This window comes from Heterodontus francisci, chromosome 31 (genome assembly GCF_036365525.1).
Source record: "Heterodontus francisci isolate sHetFra1 chromosome 31, sHetFra1.hap1, whole genome shotgun sequence".
In the NCBI taxonomy this organism is placed as follows: domain Eukaryota; kingdom Metazoa; phylum Chordata; class Chondrichthyes; order Heterodontiformes; family Heterodontidae; genus Heterodontus; species Heterodontus francisci.
In genome coordinates this window covers 19,233,153-19,253,184 of record NC_090401.1, presented here as the reverse complement: position 1 = coordinate 19,253,184, position 20,032 = coordinate 19,233,153, and the positions used below count along the sequence as shown (strand labels likewise).

The window sequence follows — 20,032 nt, the reverse complement described above, 5'->3', positions numbered from 1 at the left end:
CCCTATTGAAGAGCAGGGAAGTTCAGTCTGGTGTTCTGATCAATATTTATCCCACAAGCAACATCATTTTAAAAAAAAAACTGGTGATCTGGTCATTATCATATTACTGTTTGTGGAACCTTGCTGTGGGCAAATTGGCTGCTGCATTTGTTACATTACAACTTCACAACAAATGAAATACTTTTGAAGTACTTTGGGACACCCTGAGATCATGAAATGCAAATCTTTCTTTGTTTCAAATGATGAGTCTGACTCCAATCAAGAGATGCTGTGTATTCATGTACAATAAACTCGGAAAACCCCAGTTTAAACTATAGTGTGTAATGGCCCTGTATAAATTGTTACATCATGGGAAGCGTGTCCTATAATTGCCCTTCATCTGTGTGACCTGGGACTGTCAAGTCAATTGTTATGACAGAGCATTTGAAAGAAGGCTATGTATAGTGATAACCAATATTCCTGGCCAGAATGGAGATGATTGGGTAATTCCCCTGTCAATCACACCTGGAGACTGCACTGCTGTAAGTGGGATTAATTTTATGCACATGTTTTGTGTCCTGTAACTATCCTCCACTCACTGCATTTTGCTGGAGAAATAATCTTGCTTTTATCGGGAGGTGTTGCTGTAGTTTCAGTCGTGCATTCTGTTTGCTGATGAAATAGGCATTATTTACTTTAAGTCCTGCACCGGCCTCCAACTCATTGGATGACACCGTGGTGGTAATTGAAAGAATGTTTACGCATCACTAATTTAGCTCTGCAGCCATTAACCTGTATCTCCGTTTCTCCCTTCAGTTAGTTTATTCCTGCTGGGTTTAATGGCTGTATGAGTATAGTTTTACAAAAGATTCTGATGAAAGGTCACTGACCTGAAACGTTAACTCTGTTTCTTTCTCTACAGTTGCTGCCTGACCTGCTGAGTATTTTCAGTGTTTTCTGATTTCCAGCATCTGCAGTATTTTGCATTTGCAACATCTTTCGGTTCAGGTGTGACACCACATAAACCAGAGATTATCAGCCGGGGCTCTGAGAAGGTTTCAATGTGTCTGCCAACTAAAGCTGGTGCTTCAGACCCAGCAATATGCTGCCACCTGGTGGCTCCATTGGGAACTGCAGGTATAAAGATCTCACACTAAGCAAGTCTCTGGTTTATTCACTATAACAGAGTCCCTGAGTGTTCCTCACACTGAACTACACAGGGGTAGAGAACCGATCCACAGCCAATGCCCCTACAATTGGCAGCCTATATAATTTGGTCTGGTGAACCAGGAAAAAGCAGATTAATCTGTCACTTGCCCCATCCATTTATATTGTGTTTCTCGATACCATACCTGATGCTTTCTGCTTCGGCAAAATGTCTGCAATGTTTACAGTTACTGGTGATGAAAATCTATTTCACACAACTGTTCAATCTCCTGGATACAAAGAAAAGCAGAACAAGTGTCTCCAACCCCAGTAGCCCCTTGGTCAATATTAAATGTAAGGTGATATTTGGGACAGGACAGCTCCAGATAGAGAAAGGGAATATAAAGCAAGAATTCAAACTCCTCAGATCTTCCTAGTGCCAATTATAGACTCCAATAGACTCAGAGAGCCAGACGCTGCAGTGCTGGAGTAGAATGGGGGAGGGAGCAACTGAGAGAACAATGGTTCCTGTAAATCCATGTCAAGAAATAAATATAGGGTCCAGGTATGGATTCCGAGCTCTATCACTGACAAACTCTGACCTACCTGCAGAGAATTCAAGTGCATGTTAACAGAAACCAGGGTTATAGACCCCCAAATGTATACAAGTGTCCCGCTAGAGTTTAGCCAGCATCTCCGGGTTGTTTCCCAGTATAGAGCACTGAGATGGTTCTCCATGGTTCAGTCTTCAGGTAATGCCTCCAGTGGGTCTCCTCCCTAATCTGTTTCCCCTTTAGCTATAAGATGGGGCAACTGCCTTCAGTGTGGTTAAACTGGGCTGATGGCAAGATGTCAGCCACCTTGATGTTTAAATCCAGTGCCAATTACCAGGCTCACTTACCACCAAATACACAACCCTGTAGTGGGGGGGTTTAGCAGAGGTATCTTTACCTTGGAATTGATTTCTCCCAGGGGGAGTGGGGGTGGTGGGTTACCTCAAACAAAAAGTTTGAGAACCCTTGGTCTAAACAACACTTCTGTGTTGCCCAATTTAACGCTAAAGCTCATAACAAACTAGTCTTTTTGTCCTTTTTTGTTTTACAGGTAACTAAGAATTCTGTATCATTATTTTTTTTTTTACAGCTTTCCTCAACTGAAGCTGAGGAACAATGTGAAAATAGCGACCAAAATACCATCCAAGAGAGTGAGGAGCCTGTTGAAGATCCCAGGGCTGATTCTGATCTGCTTCAAACTCAACCCTGCCTGTGATATTTAGAAAATTTCAATGGAACCTATTAAATTGGGGAACTGTTTGATTAGTCACTTCACTTGCCTTCTGTGTGATTTGTGATGCATAGGTATACTAGGGTTGAGTTGCTGGTATAAGTTCCTAAATACAACTAGTACCTGGGGAATTTTGTACTGTTAAGTTTGAGTGAACCAGTAAAGAGAGGATTGAGTTCAAATTTATAACATGTTTCCAATGTTCAACTTGTATTGAATCACAGCAAATAAACACCATGAAATTCCTTGAACGAGCATTATTGTATATCCAGGAAATATGAACTCTGAAAAGGTTTTTGGTTTTATAATTTGACTTTGTGTTACGAAATAAAGTCCTAACACAGGTCCAAAGCTAGAGTCTACGGTCCCTTGACATTTTCAGTCAAATGCAGATATGAAATCAAACAATATGGTTAACATGGATGGCAATGTGAGATGGTTATCTGGTTTCTTCAACAGTTTGTTAGTCATTGAGTCTAGAGCATATTTTCTGCAGGAGACTGAAGTTAAAGTTGTATCATTCATGTCAGCACTAGCTATCAGTGTGATCATGGTTGTATGAAACATATAAAACCACTAACCATATATGATGTCCTTGGGACTGGAGTGAGGTTTAGTATAAGGTATGTGAGGCATTGATTTAGACAGAAGCAGTAAACTGTTGAACAGAAAGACTTCTTGTTTATTCTGTTTTACTTTCACTTTCCCTTTGCTAACATGCACAATGCAATTGCACTTTCAAAACACTACAACGCGACATCATATGGCCCCAGCTACTTCGCCATACAGAAGGTCCTTGTGTGTGCAATTATCTTCCATCCTGCAGACGTGTCTGATCCACCGAAGCTGCCTCTGTTTGAGTAGTGCCAGCACACTTGGGAGCTCTACCTTTGAGAGAACTGCCACATTTGTGATTGTTATCCAGCCAAGATATACCCATGATGCAGGCAGTGAAGATGAAAATTATTGAACTTCTTTTCCTTGTAGCTGTAAGTCACCCATGTTTCACAGCTGTATACCAAGGTGCTGAGAACATGGGCCTTATAACCCATCAGCTTGGTGTTATCCCATGCATGATTAACTTATGTTGCTTAAGTTACACATCACTTCAGTAGGGTGGGTATTTTCTCTCATGAGTAGGATATCATCTGACATCAGATGTAATCTCATTTGACTCATGTTCTTTATCTGAGGTGTCGATGTTGGAATCGGATTCAACGCTTGCGAGTGGTGTTTTCAGTACTTTGGAGAATGATGTGCTTGTGATTTGTGAACGTGCTTAGCAATGATCATTGATCCCTTTGTGTTGGTCACAACAAGTGGTTGGATGTCACAAGGGGGTTGTTTATTTTCCAACATGACCATCACATTTCACAAGTACTTTATCTCCTGGGTTAAGTGGTGTGGCTCTAAATTTCATGTTTTGCTCTGCATTTACTTTCATTTGATCCCTCTGTTCTTGATTGAGTCCGTGTACATGTTAATCATTAGATCCACAGGGTAGTTCAGGTAGACGTGAACGTAGGCTCTCTGGGCACCCTTAATCAAGGATCCTTAGACCGTAAATGTATTGCAACCATGTTGAACCACAGAAGACAGAATTTGGTAGGTCTGCCCTAGCCACTAGAATTGCCATTTCCATACAAGAGCCTGACTCCTCGTGCACTTTGTCAGTGTTCAGTAGTGAGTGGAGGATGGGGCCTCTTGCTGTCTCCTACTGCACTGGAATCAGCACAAATGGAATATAGAAAACCATTTACTTTATTCAAGAATAAATAGGAATACTCTTTATATTACACTTTTTGTGCCAGCGGTGGAGGGAATGAATGTTTAAGATGGTGGCTAGTGTAAAAAAAAAAGGCCTGGTTAAAGGCCTCTTTTTCTTGTTCAATAGGTTACAGCCAATACCAATTGGTCACAGTAATAGTTTATTTTGAAAAGTGAAACAATTATTGATCCAAGTATCAAAGAATTAACAAAATGGAGCAAGAAATGATAGTACCTGGTCCGATTTGGGTAGTGCCTGTAACTATGGATATCAGTTGCTTGCCCTTATCTCTGATTGTCTTTTTAGTCATCTGGTGTTTGATCGACAGTAACAAAACTCCAAATTCCCAGAAGAGGTAGGTAAAGGGGAGAAAGGAATCGAGTTCCTACAATGTGTACAAGACTATTTTCTAACCCAATATGTAAAAAGCCCAACAAGGGAAGGATTGCTATTGGATCTAGTAATAGGGAATGAACCAGAAGAGATAAGAGAAGCAAAAGTAGGGGATCATCTAGGCAATAGTGACCAAGACATTAGGAGAGTAGTCAAAAAAAATTAGGAAGGCAAAGAGGAACTATGAAATTAAATTATCAAGGAGCATAAAACAAAATAGTAAAATATTTTAAGGCACATCAATAAAAAAGCAAGGCCATAATGGGAACAGGATCATTAAGAGATGGACAAGATAATACCACAGGTAATGATAGAGACATGGCAGTAACGTTAAATAATTATTTCACTTCAGTGTTTACAAGGGAAATGGAACAGGTAGACATGATGAGATGAGCAATGAGATAAGTGCTTTAGAAATAAAACATGGGGATGTATTGAATAAACTAATCAAACTCAGAGAGGATAAAGCCCCTGGATGGATTACATCCATGTATTTAAAAAGAATCAAGGGAAGAGATAGAGGCATTATACATATCTTTAATAATTCATTAGAAAAAGATATAGTGCCAGAAGACTGGTGGATAGATAATGTAATTTTTACATTTAAGAAGGGGGGCGCAACATGCCCAGGGAATTATCAGTTGTAGGAAAAATAATGGAATCCCGACTAAAGGAGAGAATACAATAACATCTGGAAACAAAAAAAAAATGAATAGTATAGATTTCAAAAGGGAAGATCTTGCTTGACCAACCTAATGATTTTTTTTAAGAAGGTGACAGATATTGTAAACAGTGGTAATGCAGTAGATATAATTCATCTGAACTTTCAAAGGGCCTTTGATAAGGTTCCCTATAATACTTATGAATAAAGTCAGAGAATGTGGAGTTAAAGGACAAGTGGCAGAATGGATCGCTAGTTGGCTTCAAGACTGAAAGCAGAGAGTGGGAGTAAAGGGAAGTTTTTCAGAGTGGCAGGTGGTGGGAAGTGGTGTTCCACAAGGATCAGGACTGGGACCACTGCTGTTCACAATTTACATTTGCAATTTGAACTTTGGAATCAAAAACACAATTTCTAAATTTGCAGATGACGCCGAATTGGGGGAACAGTCAATACTGAGGAGGACTGCAGCAAATTACAGGAGGACATTAATAAACTTGCAGAATGGGCACATAATTGGCAAATGAAGTTCAACACAGATAAAAGTGCATGTTAGTTGGAAGAATTAATTGGAAGGTGCAAGTCTAGATGGGGAGGAGGAACAAAGAGATCTCGGAGTACAAAAACACCGATCACTAAAATTTGCACCACAGTTTATCAAGGCCGTAAAATAAAGCAAACCAAGCTTAGGCTTCATTTCTAGAGGGATAGAATTGAAAAGCAGAGAGGTTATGCTAAACCTGTATCAAACCTTGCCTGGACCAAAGTTAGATGTGCGCAGTTCTGGTTGCCATATTATAGCAAGTAAAGGGATTAGAGAAGGTGTAGGAAAAATTTGCAAGGATGATGCCAGAATTGCATGGGTATACATATCAGGAGAGGATTGATAGGCTGGATCTTTTTTCTCTTGAAAAAAGGCAGAGGGGTAACCTAATGGAGGTCTTTAAAATTATGGAAGGTTTCAATAGAATAGATAGAGAATGTTTCCTCTCGTGGAAAAGAGCATAACTAGAGGCCATCAATATAAGATAGTTGCCAAGAAATCCAATAGGACTTCAGAAGAAACTTCTTTACCTAAAGAGAGGTGAGAATGTGAAACTTGCTACCTCAGAAACATAGAAACATAGAAAATAGGAGCAGGATTAGGCCTTTCAACCCTTCGGGCCTGCTCCACCATTCATAAAAGATCTTGGCTGATTGTCTAATTCAGTACCCTGTTCCCGCTTTCTCCCCATATCCCTTGATCCCTTTGGCATTAAGAAATATATCTATCTCCTTCTCGAATATATTTAATGACTTGGCCTCCACTGCCTTCTGCAGTCGAGAATTCCAAAGGTTCACCAGCCTCTGAGTGAAGAAATTTCTCCTCAACTCAGTTCTAAATGGCATATCCTGTACCCTGAGACTGTAGCCCCTGGTTCTTGACTCCCCAGTGGCTGGCAACATCCTCCCTGCAACTAGCCTGTCCAGTCCTGTTATAATTTTGTAGGTTTCAATGAGATCCCCTGTCATTCTTCTAAACTTTAGTGAATTCTCGGTGTCCTGGGTTGAGGCAGGCCGCTCCTGCTAGCATTTTAGGGGCCACCCCACCATGACCCACAGCGTCAAGGGGCTAGTAATATTCAGCCCTATATGTCACACTGTTCTGGAACACTCTCACATTGTCTCCACATGGATCTGAAAAACCAACTCACTGTATGCCACACTGATCTGGAACACCATCTCACTGAATATCACACTGAGGTGCAACATATTTTCAATGTATATCACACTGATCTGGAACACTGTCTCACTGAATCGCACACTGATCTAGAACACTGTGTCAATATATATTACACTGATCTGGAACACTGCAACACTATATCACAATAACCTGGAACACAGTCACACTGTGCATCATACTCATCTGGAATACGATCACATTGTATATCACACGTTTCTGGACACTGTCTCACTGTATCTCACACGGATCTGGAGCACTGGTTCACTGTAAATCACACTGATCTAGAACACTGTCTCATTATTGTCATGGAACCACACCTGCCAAGTGCAAACATATTCATTTTGTCATATGGAACATTATTTGAACTGTTACTGGACTTTGAACATGACTTGTTTAAAAAAGACCACAGAGGAATGGCTGACGACATGGCTGCACATTTGCATTCTGAGAGACAGTTGCCTAGAGAGACAACGGGAGTTCTCCCTGCTTCAATTAGCCAGATGGGTTTTGTCAGTAGTGCTGATTCAAAGACATGGAGTCTGTGTAAGAGCCAGTATTCACTCCTTAAAACCTACCTCTTTGATCAAACTTTGATCATCTCTTTATCCTGGTGTAATGTTTTGTTTTATAATGCTCCTGTGAGGCACCCTGGGATGTTTTATTGAGCTGAAGATGCTATATAAATTTAAGTTGTTGTTGCATGAATTTAAAGGAGGGTACTGCATTTCCTCTTCTTGAACTGCTCCAATGATCCCCCTGCCCTCTATCTTTACTTTGCCTGAAGACTAGGTTACAACCCTGCCATTCCTTTATTTATTAGTTGACAATTTACTATTGCTAAAAATTAGACATGTTAGCCATAGTGAAACACCTTGCAACTAATAATAAAACCTTAGCAATACTGAGAAATCCTACGACTAATCAATACAATGTACTGGTTAAATTAAACCTTACTCAAAAAAGATAATACTCACCAGCTACTCACTTTTTCTTTATTCTCAATACTTCTATTATTTACTTGTTTTTAGTCTGCCAGTTTTTGAGATGCTACAACCCAGTTATTTACAGATACTCACTAACAGTAGTTACTAACCAACCAATCAATCTTGCAGCTTCCTTGTGATGTCACTATTGACATTTTTTTTCAAGCTCCTCTGCGCTCTGCTCCTCTCCCAGAAGGTAAGTGCTGTAGGCCATGAGCGTCTGGCTTTATTTAACTGCTGCCCGCTCCATGTTCCTCCCGCAGGTCCGTTCCTGTCCCGGAAGATCCAGCTTGGCTTCCCCATCAGCACAGCTTTTCCAACAGCTTTTCAAAATGTTTTCATTCCAATCGAGTGAACCTTCATTTTTAGCACAAAGAAAACCTTTTGACTAATAATAACTCGCATCCATTTTGCTATTCTTAAACAATGTCACCATCTCAGCCAAACCCCGAGACCTTTCCCTCTATCTCATGCCACCCCCATCCCATACCATTTCATCATTCCCAATGCCTTCCCTCTCATGCTATCCCCATCCCATCCCACCCTCATTCCACTCCTTCCATCCCTCTTGTGCCATCCCCATCTGTCCCATCATATGGAAACAATCTCTCCAGCCAGGTTAACATTCTTGTTATGCTCCCCTTAACTTCCACTGTTTTTGTTCTCCCAAACACCAGCCTGCTCTCGCTGCAGTCACCAACAGTTGGCAGTCTGCGTGCATCATGCACTCCAATTCTCCGTGCGCCCAATGTGCCTGTGTGTGTGACAGGCACCACCCACCAACAGAAACCCCCCTTAAACTAACCAATCAAAATAGTCTGGACAGACAAAATAACCAGTATTATTACAGAAGTACTTATATCTGTGTGTTATTTAGAAATGTGTTTTGCGTATGTGTTTATTACTTTCCAAGAATTTATTTTACCTGTCTGCATGTTGTTTATCAATATATTTATCTCTGTCTTATTGCTCAGTCTCTCTATCAGTTGTAAATGTTGTTCTCTGAAGCTTTGTTCACCAATCATCTCCAGTTTAATCATTTCCCATGATTGTGAGCGAGGGTGTCCCTTGTGGTAAATTGTCTTGAGTTGCGATGTTTGGTGTCTATGTGTAAGCGTGTGTGTGTGTGTGTGTGTGTGTGTGTGTGTGTGTTCATCAGCAGAAACTGCACTGTTTGAAAATCCACCAATAATTACAATAGCACGACAGATATTTATGACTAAAACAGAACAGAACCTTTATTTACAATATTTACATATGTACAGATCATGTCGAGAAGAGGATCAGTTTGATGTTAAGGAGGTGGTGGATGAAGATCTGGGCCTCGGTCTCTTTCGGCTTTACTCTGGCACTCGACAGCAGCAGTTTATTATGCAGTTCTTGCACCAGGTGGCCCACTGGCTGACTCGGGAACACACTGGCTGCCTCAGGAGGAACGTTGACAAGGTCTTTGCGTTATCTCGGAGCTGCTCCTGGTCATCATTGAAAAATGGCTCACAATCCTTGGTGTAGTCATTCACCCTGTCGGGGAAATCTCTGACCAAATGGCGAGAGATGCGTTTGAGGAAGTCCACGTATCTCCCATTGGGCTCCTCTAGATAGTTTTCAATTAGAGAGGACCCCTTCACAGATCCAATGAGTGGGAAGATCACCCACAGTGCTGAAGCACAAGAGCGGGTCATCTCCTCACTCTTTCCCTCCAGGTGCAACAACAAGCGCACCAGATTGGCATGGATCTGTTGGGAGAATAAAGACGTGGACTCACCAATTCCGCATTTGGTTAGGTTCCCCAACAGGTTGAATGCTTCCACCCGCACTTTCTCACACTCTGCCCCGAAGAGTGGCTGGATCATGCGAAGGATTGGATCCACAAACGGCTGGATGGTGTTTGCCGTTGACTCTAGGATGTTTTTATTCAGGCAGGACAGCACCGCATGAGTTAACAAATCCGACTTCTCCTGGTTCCCCAACAGGCTAATCATCATACCCATCACGCTCCAAGACTGTCTGTGCGCTCCAAAGTTAACATTGTTCAGGGCCCTGACACACAGCAACTGGGTAACCGGAGAGGCATAAAGCAAATACCTGATCAAACCGTTTACCACAGTGTCTGCGAGCTGAGACCCTGAAACCAGTGGAGCTTTCAGCAGTTCACCAAAGAAGGTGATTATTGTAACTGCCTGACAGTCTTGGACCCTGATGATATGAGAAGCCAGTTGGGTAACGATATGAGGCAGACTGTGGCCAGCATGTTGTGCCATTGCTCTGGCCAGCAGAACAACCCCCTTGTCGAAGTGGCTAAGCTTCGTCATTTGGTGCCATCCTCCGTTTCCATTGAGTTTTGCAATGATGACCCCATTTGTTGTTTGCCCGAGAAGGAGCTCGAGAGTCTGTACACACTTCTCACACAGTTCCCCACTTAATGATGTTTCAAATTCAGCTGTGAAATCTCTCTGCTGCGATTCATTGTCTGAAGGACGGAGCAGAGAAATATTAACACAGCTGTTTAAGGATATAAGTAGGGAACTGAAAATCAGTGGGAACAAGGGATTCACCACCTCTGCCAACTCGGGCTTAGTGACAAACTCACGCAGCCCGTAGATGGCAGCCAGTGATAAATTGATTGAATATGGCCTTGTGTTCCCACTGATGGGGCAGGTTCTTCTTCCAAGTGTGTACGCTAGCTCCTGGATAGTCCTCCCGGCACATGTTGTCTCTTTGGCCACCGATCTCCACACATTGTTGACAAATTGCTCCGAGGTTGGGTAGGTGAGGAGATGGTGAACGACTGCTGCTGTATTGTGCCAGACCAACATGGTGACAGAACGTAGAAGTGAGTCTTTCAGATCTTCATGAGGAACTGATTCCAATGCAGCCCTCAGCAATTCAAGGATCTCGGAGACATGTTCCCGCAGTTCGCTGCCTCGCCTCTTGATGGTGACTTTAAGAAGCACAGCGGCTGCAAAGGAACAGCTGAGGTGTTGATGGGACAGTCCCTCGAAGACCATGAGCAGCATGTTGCGCAGCTGGTTGTGGGGCAAACGCTTGCAAATGATCTCCGCAACCTGATGACATTGTTGGAGGACTGATACGTTGTTGTCTGATTGTCTCAGGGTGTTTAGATACTCCAGTTGCTCCTGTTGCTGTTCTAGATTGGCGCCTTCAGATGTTAACTGAATGGACAACAGGATGTATACAGAGTCCAGGGCCATCTGGCGCACAGGAAACGAACTGTCGGCACAACGCGGCATCAGTCGTCCAATTAAAGTCCCCACGATATTGCCAGCTGCACCTGTTCTGATGTTAAGCTTCTGTGAGTAATCTTGCAGAAGCTGTAAGGTGGTCTCCATAGCTGTCTGTCGCTCATGGTCCTCAGGTGAAATGATCCCCTCCTCGACATGATAGATGTTAGATGTTATATAGTGCTGAGAATGGTCACTCTGCTCAGCAATTTCTGAAAGGACAGCAGTGAATACATTGACTTTGTCCATGATGTTACTCATTAAACAGTCTAAGAATTGAAATTTGTTTGGTTTTTCAGGACGATGTTAAAATTCTGATGGTGTTAACACACTCGGCTTTACTCTTTATCGTTGCTCTCGCAGGCACAAGTGCACAGTTTGTATCACTTCGCTGAGTTTTATACAGCCCTGCAGTTTCTATGATGTCATGGTTCTCATTGTGAGGGCAGGTTACATAACACTTCAGTTGTGATGTGGCCCTGGGTCTTGCGCCCATATAAGACCTGGCACCTGCGTGTGGCCATTTAAGGTGGGTGGTGGGGATTTAAGGCCCAGACTTGAAACGCGGACCATAGGGACAAGGCAAATTCACAACCCTTGGCAGCCATATTTGGACTGAGCTGCTTTTTTTTTCCTGGTAAAGGATCCACTGCACCACAGTCACTCAAAGTATTTGTGACAGGAGATGTAGCAATGGGAGTGTAGGACAGACCTTTCTCGCAGAATTTGCCCAAATTAAGATGTTCAAGTGTCAGATCATGGGAAAATGTTAGAGCATGTTATTAGGGACGTGGAAGCAGAACAATTAAGGAATCATAAAAGCAAAATATTGCAGATGTTGGAAATCTGCAATAAAAACAGTGTGCGCTTGTGGCAGGTTGTCCGCGGAGGAGGGGGGCGGGGCCGGCACCCAAGGACAGCGACTGTAGGATCAGAATCCCCTCCAATTGAGAAACTTTATGGACTATAAAATTCAGACACACAGACTTACTTTGTCCCCATGTTTGGGTTACACGACAAAAAGCCAAACTGCAGCCAGCAGCACAGGATGGGCAGAAAAGGGTTAATTTGGACATTCAGAAAAGACAGTGGCTCATCAAAAGGAATTCAAACATTGACTGAGTGTTTTCAATGGAACAATGGTACCAAATGAAAAACCATAACCCCTACCATCGGCCAATAAAGTTATGAGATTGATTATCCTGCACAATGGTACAAGGGACATACCATCAACATGATCATTAAGACCAGCGTCATAGACAATGGTCACTGACCTGAAACGTTAACTCTGCTTCTCTCTCCACAGATGCTGCCAGATCTGCTGAGTATTTCCAGCATTTCTTGATTTTATTTCAGATTTACAGCATCTGCAGTATTTTGCTTTTATCATAGACAATGGTACTGGAAACTGGCCTTTGTAACTGTGATTGATCCATGTTGAGGGGAGAGACGATACGTTCACACCTTCCAGCAGCTTCAGACTCAGGCGGTTACTGTATTGGCTCAAACAGCAGGAAGTTTTGTTTTAAATAACATGAGAGTTTAAAGATTTTGTCTGGGTTATTTCTCCCATGGAAGGACTGTATTGTTGCACTGATCAAATTGGTCTGAAGATTTGTTTGGGTTATTTCCTCCATGTTATTTCTCCCAGTATGAGCTGATCATATTCGTCTGGGCTAAGTTTGAAATTAAAGATGTTTATCCGCTGCACACATCACAGCGAGAATAATAGAATAAAAGCAAAATACTGCAGATGCTGGCAATCTGAATTAATAACAAAAAGTGCTGGAGATACTCAACAGGTCTGGCAGCATCTGTGGAGAGAGAAGCAGAGTTTACATTTCAGGGCAGTGACCCTTCATCAGAACTCATGAACAATAGAACATTTCTTAGAAGTCCTGAGTCAGTTTATTATAAAAAGCAGCCACATCAGTGTGAAGGGACTGCAGTTATGTGAAGAATGACAGGGACTGGTCATCTCAGATCCAGGCCTGCAATCAACATTGGGAATGACCAGCCGTGTGGGTGGTTGTAACTTTTTCATCAAATATTGAAGGGGCTTCTACTGTGGGGGCTGCAGTCGGAGGAAGGGTCAACGTTGGTCATCTTGACTCAGGACCTACAATCAACACTGGGACTGACCTTCCATATGGGTGATTGTAAGTGTTTTCAGCCAAATCACAGTGATCTTGGTCTGACAGATTGGAGCAAAAACAGAGTGGTTTTGCCTGTATTTGTGTTCAGCCAGTTCGTAGGGATATTGGTCTGAAGATTTGAGACAAAATGCAGTGTTATTGCATGAAATTTGTAAGTTTGAGCCAAGTCATAGTGACTTTGTTTTGGTAACTGAGAACAGTGGTCAAATCACTGAAGGGTTCAGCTGGGAATTGGGCTGTCAATTACTGCAGGAAGCTTTGTACTGAGGACAGTTTTGTTTTATTTCTGTTTCAACTAACCATAGAGGTGTCCGTAATAGTGATATTATTGGATTCAATAAAACAATTCATGGTTTAAGCCAAACCTCATTTTCGTGGGCAATTTTGTTCTTGTAATTCCTAAAGTCCAAGATCTGTAGTAAGGGTGTACGGGAACGGAACCTCTTACAGAATTGGTGACCGTGGCAGGACTTTAGGTGAAGGACAAAATTTAAATTATGGACAGGGTCATAGGCAACAAACCCTCAATAGAGGATAGGGTATCTCAGTATGTATGTGGTACGTTTTACCTTTCTGAACCATGGGTGCTGGAAATGATGCATTCTGACAGTCCCCAGGAGAGGGCAGCAGAGTGGACGGCTAGTAGCAAGTACAAGAAATCAAAAGGAAAACCAATTTGGTTAATAAAAGCAAAATACTGCAGATGCTGGAAATCTGAAATAGAAACAAGAAATGCTGGAACCACTCAGCAGGTCTGGCAGCATCTGTGGAAAGAGAAGCAGAGTTAACGTTTCGGGTCACTGACCCTTCTTCGGAACTAGCAAATGAATTTGGTTACTGTGTATGCAGAAACAAATTCAGGTTCTCACAGAAAGGGTTAAACAGTTAGAACAGGAGAAAAGGGAATCAGAGAACAGGGCGAGTGACAGAGAGGCTGTAGTGAATCGGCTAATGGAAGATCTAAGTAAGGAAAGGCAGGAGAGGAAGGTGCAGGAAGAAACGTCCAGGAATATGATAGAGTACCTACAATGACAGGACACAGAGAGTAAAAGGGAGGGTCAGGCTCAGCATGGGGAAAGTGCCAGGAACTTGGAGAGCTGACAAGTCTGAGGGGCAATTGAACGATATTAAGGTGATATACAGGGTAGCTCAGAGTCGGATACAAGAAGAGGCCGATCACGGGCCATGTATCGAGAAAATTCATAAGCTGACACGAGCATTATCCGGCGCCAGGGTCATGGCTTGTCTTATGGCACCAGGAGAAGTTGGAGTAGACTGGGATGAGGAGAGAAGGGTGTCTGATGATGGGACCCAGTATAGAGAGTGTCAGCCGGCTCCTGAGGCCCCGGGGCCACTGAGACCGATGTGCCCCCTGTGACAGCAAACGTTCGGTCCATCCCCAGAAGGCGGTGGTCTGGTTGCATTGCAGAGTGATTATGTGCTCCCCTATACGACCCTTCAGTTGCAGGAAATGCTGGCCAGTTGCCAAAACTGAAGCATGGAGGGGATGCCTCTGTCCATTTCACTAGCACAGAGCAGATAGGGGGAATTAATAACTGTGATGAGGAGGAAATGAAGAAACTTATCCTTTTCTCTCTAGATAGGAAGCTGTATCAGAGCCTGTCAACAGCTACTAAGTTGGGAGGGATAACCACAGACGGTTTGAAAGATGAAATCTTAGTGACGCTGGGACATAATCAGGGCAGTCCATTCTTGCAGGTTGAGCAGACCAGACAGTTGGCAGGCGAGGCACCAGAGGCATTTGCGGATAGGTTATGGCCCATATATATGAAAGCTACAGGGGGAAATCCAGTCCGAGCACAGCTGATAGGGACTCCCAGGAATCATTGGTTGAGGACTCTAGTCGCTAACAGCTGTCCACAGATCAGGGCAAGGGCAGAATCATGGATTGACCCTGAGGATGAGGCAAATACAGAGGCAGGTGTGTTGAGGAAACTGACTCTGGCTTTTAAATCTGACTGGGGGGAGTAGAATAAACAAAAGGGAAAGGTACTCGAAATAAAGGAAAGTGTGAGTGGTTGAAAGGAGTGCAAGCAAGAAGAGGGCAATGCGGACTGATCCCAGGCATGTTTCAATTGTGGGAAAATGGGACACTGGAGTAGGTAGTGTAAGTCTCCGAAAGGGGGGAAACAAGGAAGCGGGAGTCCATCAGGGTCGAAACCACGGGCAATCGAGGCAGAGAAAGAGCGAGTAGAAGACCTAGTGAAACCTCTGGTGGCCGCATTACAGCAGGTTATGGGAAAGGGACAGAGAAAGGTGGTCGGATTGAAAGATAATGGTTGAAGGAAGTTAATCGGAAGGTTCACATGGTAGGTTTTAAAACACTGTGTGAACAGTAAAAGAAAATCTTGTGTGTACATTAGTTTGTTTCATTTTCTGTTTGTATGTTTTATTCGAGTGTCCTGTTTGATTTTGTGTGTCTATTCTCCAGTGTTCAGTGTCTGCCACTGAGTGGATGTTGGAAGTATTAAAATCTAATTGTGCTGTGCTCTTGTGCTGAGAGAGAGAGAGAGAGAATGACTCATATCTCTGATTTCTTTGAGTTTGCAAGCCAGTGTCTGAGTCACTTCAAAGTAGTTTAACCTTTTGAGGTCTGTTTTTGTTAGTGATTTTAAAACAGCTGGTTGTTTAATGTGTTTCAAAAGTTCTTTTCAATGGATATAAATGAGAAAGAAGTTATGATAACATGGATATTGAACTGTAAAAAACGATTGTTTTATTGTTCTGAGAGAGATATAATGGGTTCTCTCTCATGCTGTGTGAGGCTGCTGTTCGGTTTAAATTTTGTCTGAAGTTGTACTTAGAAAATTCACCTTTGTCTTGAGTTCCTCCTTACGGTTGCATCAAAGGGTACATTGAGGAAAGAAGACCTGAGAACCCAGAACTTAAGTTTTTATTTTGTTTCTTTGTAAAGCATGTGCTGAGTTAATTGATTTAAGTTGATAAAGTTTAAGGTGTGTGCATGGAGAATGCAAGTGGGAAGCTTCCAGTATGAGAATGTGTGTGTGTAATAAAAGTTTTGTGTGGAGGATGTATGTTTTAAGTTTGTTTTCTGAAATTGTGATTTTGTAGTCTGAAGTTTTACTACTTTTGGGTTAAAGGGGACTTCACAATGAGAATTGTGACCCTGTTAAAGGGGGACAGTAATGGAAATAAACATATGTTCGAAGTTATAAATTCGAGTTGGAATTTCTGATTAAAATTTCAATTCGTATGGAATTTTGTTTCGTTAAACTTGTGGGGATTTGATTCCAGACAGAAATTCAAACATGCGAGTTAGAGATTGGAAAAATAAACACACTCAAACTGTGTTTTTTAAGCTCAGACTGCGGGAAGAACTAAGGATCATTTGCCAAAAGGAATTTAAAGGGTGAAATAAAACAGTTTGGGAAAATGTTTTATAATAAAAGGGCTTTAGTTTTGGAAAAGGGAGTTTCCTTTGTTTAAAGGCAAGACCCAGTGAGCAGGGCGGTAAGAAGGAGTAATCAGACACCCTGACCCAGGGAGCCCTGAACACCTCCTCGCACCCCGAACTGCAAAAAGTCCCAAACTGGGATAAACAAAAGGGAGACACGGTGATTGCGGCACACAGTGCAAAGTAACATAAAAGGAAGTCTGACCTGTGGAGAGAAGATCTCTCAGGTAATGTACAAATTTACACTACCTAAGTCCGACCTGTGGAGGGAAGACCCCTCACAGAGCAGTGCTATTTTCTTTTCTTTTCTTTTCCTTTTCTGCAGAAGCAAAGTCGAGCCAGGAACACAAGACGGGACATACCCTATGGCTGAGGGTGATGATAATCCTGATTGGAGCAGGACAGACGGATCGAGAGTTCATTGAGATGTCTTTCACTTTATGGGTGTATGGGAGGAGCCAGGCCCACTGACACACAGTGGGGGTAAGACACGGGCACTGATGGGATAGTTACATACTTCCATGAGGGAAGGTGGCCGGGTTGGTTGGGGTCAAGTTCAACCAAGTATTGAATTACACTGGGTACACATTCGTTGAAGCACCAATGCCCGCCCACAATTATATATCACAACCAGCAAGGTACAGGTGACAGAGGGAAGGCAGGTGGCCTAGAATGTCAGGGAAGCATCCCCGTGGGATGGTGATGGTAGTTACATAAGACAGACAAGGCAAAGGGTGATGAATTCGGGGATTGGGAAAGTTTGGGGAACAACATAGACAGATGGATTACGGGGATAAAGGGGGGTGTGAAATGGTGTTGGAACAAGTGGTGGAAGGAAGAGCAAAGGGGTTATGTGGCTCAGTGGGGGAACTCTATGATTGGCACTGATCTGAAGGGGTGTCGGGAATGGGGCTCACATGAAGTGCTGTGTCCATATCACCGAAATGACTTCGACCGACCAGTATGTGGGTTTGAGTCTCGGTCTCGGCCTTTTGGCTAAGATCAAGTGTTGTATCTGTTCTTATCAGTGCTTACTAGGCAGAGAAGAGACCATGATCATTGCCTTTTAATCCTGGGTAGGTTTTGAGTAAAATGGCTATAACCAATCTTCGAGTTTCAGGCCTGGGAGTGCGGAACACCGTTCGGGTGGTGGTGAAGGACAAGGAAGGAGATGCACCGGTCGATCACACCTTCTTCATCAAGAAAATCCTCTTCGATTGCTGCGGATTTCAAGCAACAGACGTTTTCTGGCTGCAGGATTTCCCCAGCAGTGGACACTTCGACGTGACGTTCCGGAACGTGATGGGATGCATCAAGTTCCTGAAGGCGTTCAAGGAGAAAGGGGACCGGGCGCCACTGTCGATCCTCACAGCGGAGCCGTTCTTCACGCTTCCGTCACAACGGGACCGGGTGGTGACGATTCACCTCTACAACCCCCATGTTCCGGTGGTGGATGTACTCACCTTTCTCGCCAGGTACGTCGAGGTGGCCGGCAGCAGCACTGATGTCAAGGACCCCTTTGGGATTTGGACCAGCAAGCGGCAGTCAAGGTGACCTTGAAGATCGATGCGAGTGGAGCCATCATCCACCCTCCCTCCAGCTTCGCTATCGGGGGAAGTCGAGGCTACACTGGGCAGCCCAGAGTTTGCCGCACCTGTGGCAAATCTGGTCATGTGGCAGCAAACTGCAGCACAGTTGTTTGCAAGAACTGCAAGGAGGGAGTCCATCAGACCAAGGACTGTAAGCAGACTAAGTGTTGCAACTTGTGCGGTGCGGCAGGCCATCTCTCCAAAACCTGCCCCAAACGCTGCCTCAGTTATGCTCAGGCGGCAAGGTCCAAGGAAAGGCCGGGAAAAGGTTCGACGAAGGCGTCCGGTGTAGGAAAGGAGACCAGCAACCTTCTCCGCAGTGAGGAACTTCAACCTGAGAAGGAGAAGAAAGGGGAGGCAGCTGAAACCAGCAACCCAGCACCTACCCTGCACCCGGTAACCCCTCCTCCACAGACAGAATCAATGGAGGAGGAGGCAGCAGATGGACAAACAGGTCAGTGGCAAGTGGTACAAAGGAAAACCACAAAGAAAAAACCTCCAAAAGCGGAACAGGCCACCACCCAAACCAGTGGCAAGCGGAGGCTACCTTCTGAGACAGACTACAACAGCCCCTCGTCACTGGACGGGGAACTGCTGGAACGACGGCCTCTTCAAAAGAGGTGGCAGAACTCCAATGAGATGGAAGATAAAGCCCCCCAGCCCCCGGGCACTGGAAGCTGTGATGGGCCCGGCATGCCCCAACCCCAAAGCGCCACATGTAACGACGTGGCCAACGCATCCCAGCTCCGGGACACCGAGAGCAAAGACACGTCTGGCGCACCTCAGCTCCGGGAGCAGTGATGTTTTCGAGGAGGAACAGAGGGCAACAGCAGAGGAAAACCCAATCCTTGCTGCCTACAAGACCCCCCCGACGTCACCCCAGAGGAATAAACCCTGCATGAAAAACCAAGAGGGGTTTCTGAGCCCAACCAACGTGAAACAGCTTGCGCACACTATGGGTATGCAGGAACATCCCGAAGGACTGGGACTAGCAAGGACAAATGGTATGGGAAGCAACAACTAACTTTTAAAAAATGGGTTTAAGAATTGCTTCCATTAATGTGCGTAGCATTAAATCCACTACGCGATGTGTTTCAACCTTGGATTACCTTGCCAAGGTCATAGCCGACCTGTTGTTTCTGCGGTAGTGCGGAATACCACACCTCAGCACCTACAGGCAGTGGTCGCGATGGTGGTCCCACGGGCCATCGATCTGGTCAGGAGGTAATGATTCCCGTTCCTCCAGCCTGGGTATTCTGCTGCGGGGAGGTAACTTCACCATCTCTGAAGTTAAGGAGGTGGTGGGCGATCGCCTCCTCGTAGCAGATGTAATGTACAACAACGCTCCACTCCGGTTGATCAATGTGTACACCCCGGTACAACGCAACGAGCGGCTGATCGTCTTCCAACAGCTTCCACTGCTGTTGGCGACGTCCAGGCCAGTCATCCTAGGCGGTGACTTCAACTGCATCATCGATGCAACTGGACGATCCGGCAGAGACGACAGCAAACTGGACGCTATGTCCAGATTCCTAATAGAAACAGTTAAAGATGCCAAACTGCACGACGTCTTCAGCAAACCTGCAGACGGAGCGCAGCGCAGATACACATGGTCAAGATCGGACGGGTCTGCCCGTTCCAGGATTGACTTCCTGTTTGTGTCCCGTGCTGTCAC

General features: G+C 44.1%; 1 pseudogene; it reads left to right on the top strand.

Moving 5' to 3' along the window:
• Positions 1–17,743: 17,743 nt before the first annotated feature.
• LOC137347352 (U2 spliceosomal RNA) lies at positions 17,744–17,879 on the top strand (annotated as a pseudogene).
• The last annotated feature ends 2,153 nt before the right edge of the window (positions 17,880–20,032 follow it).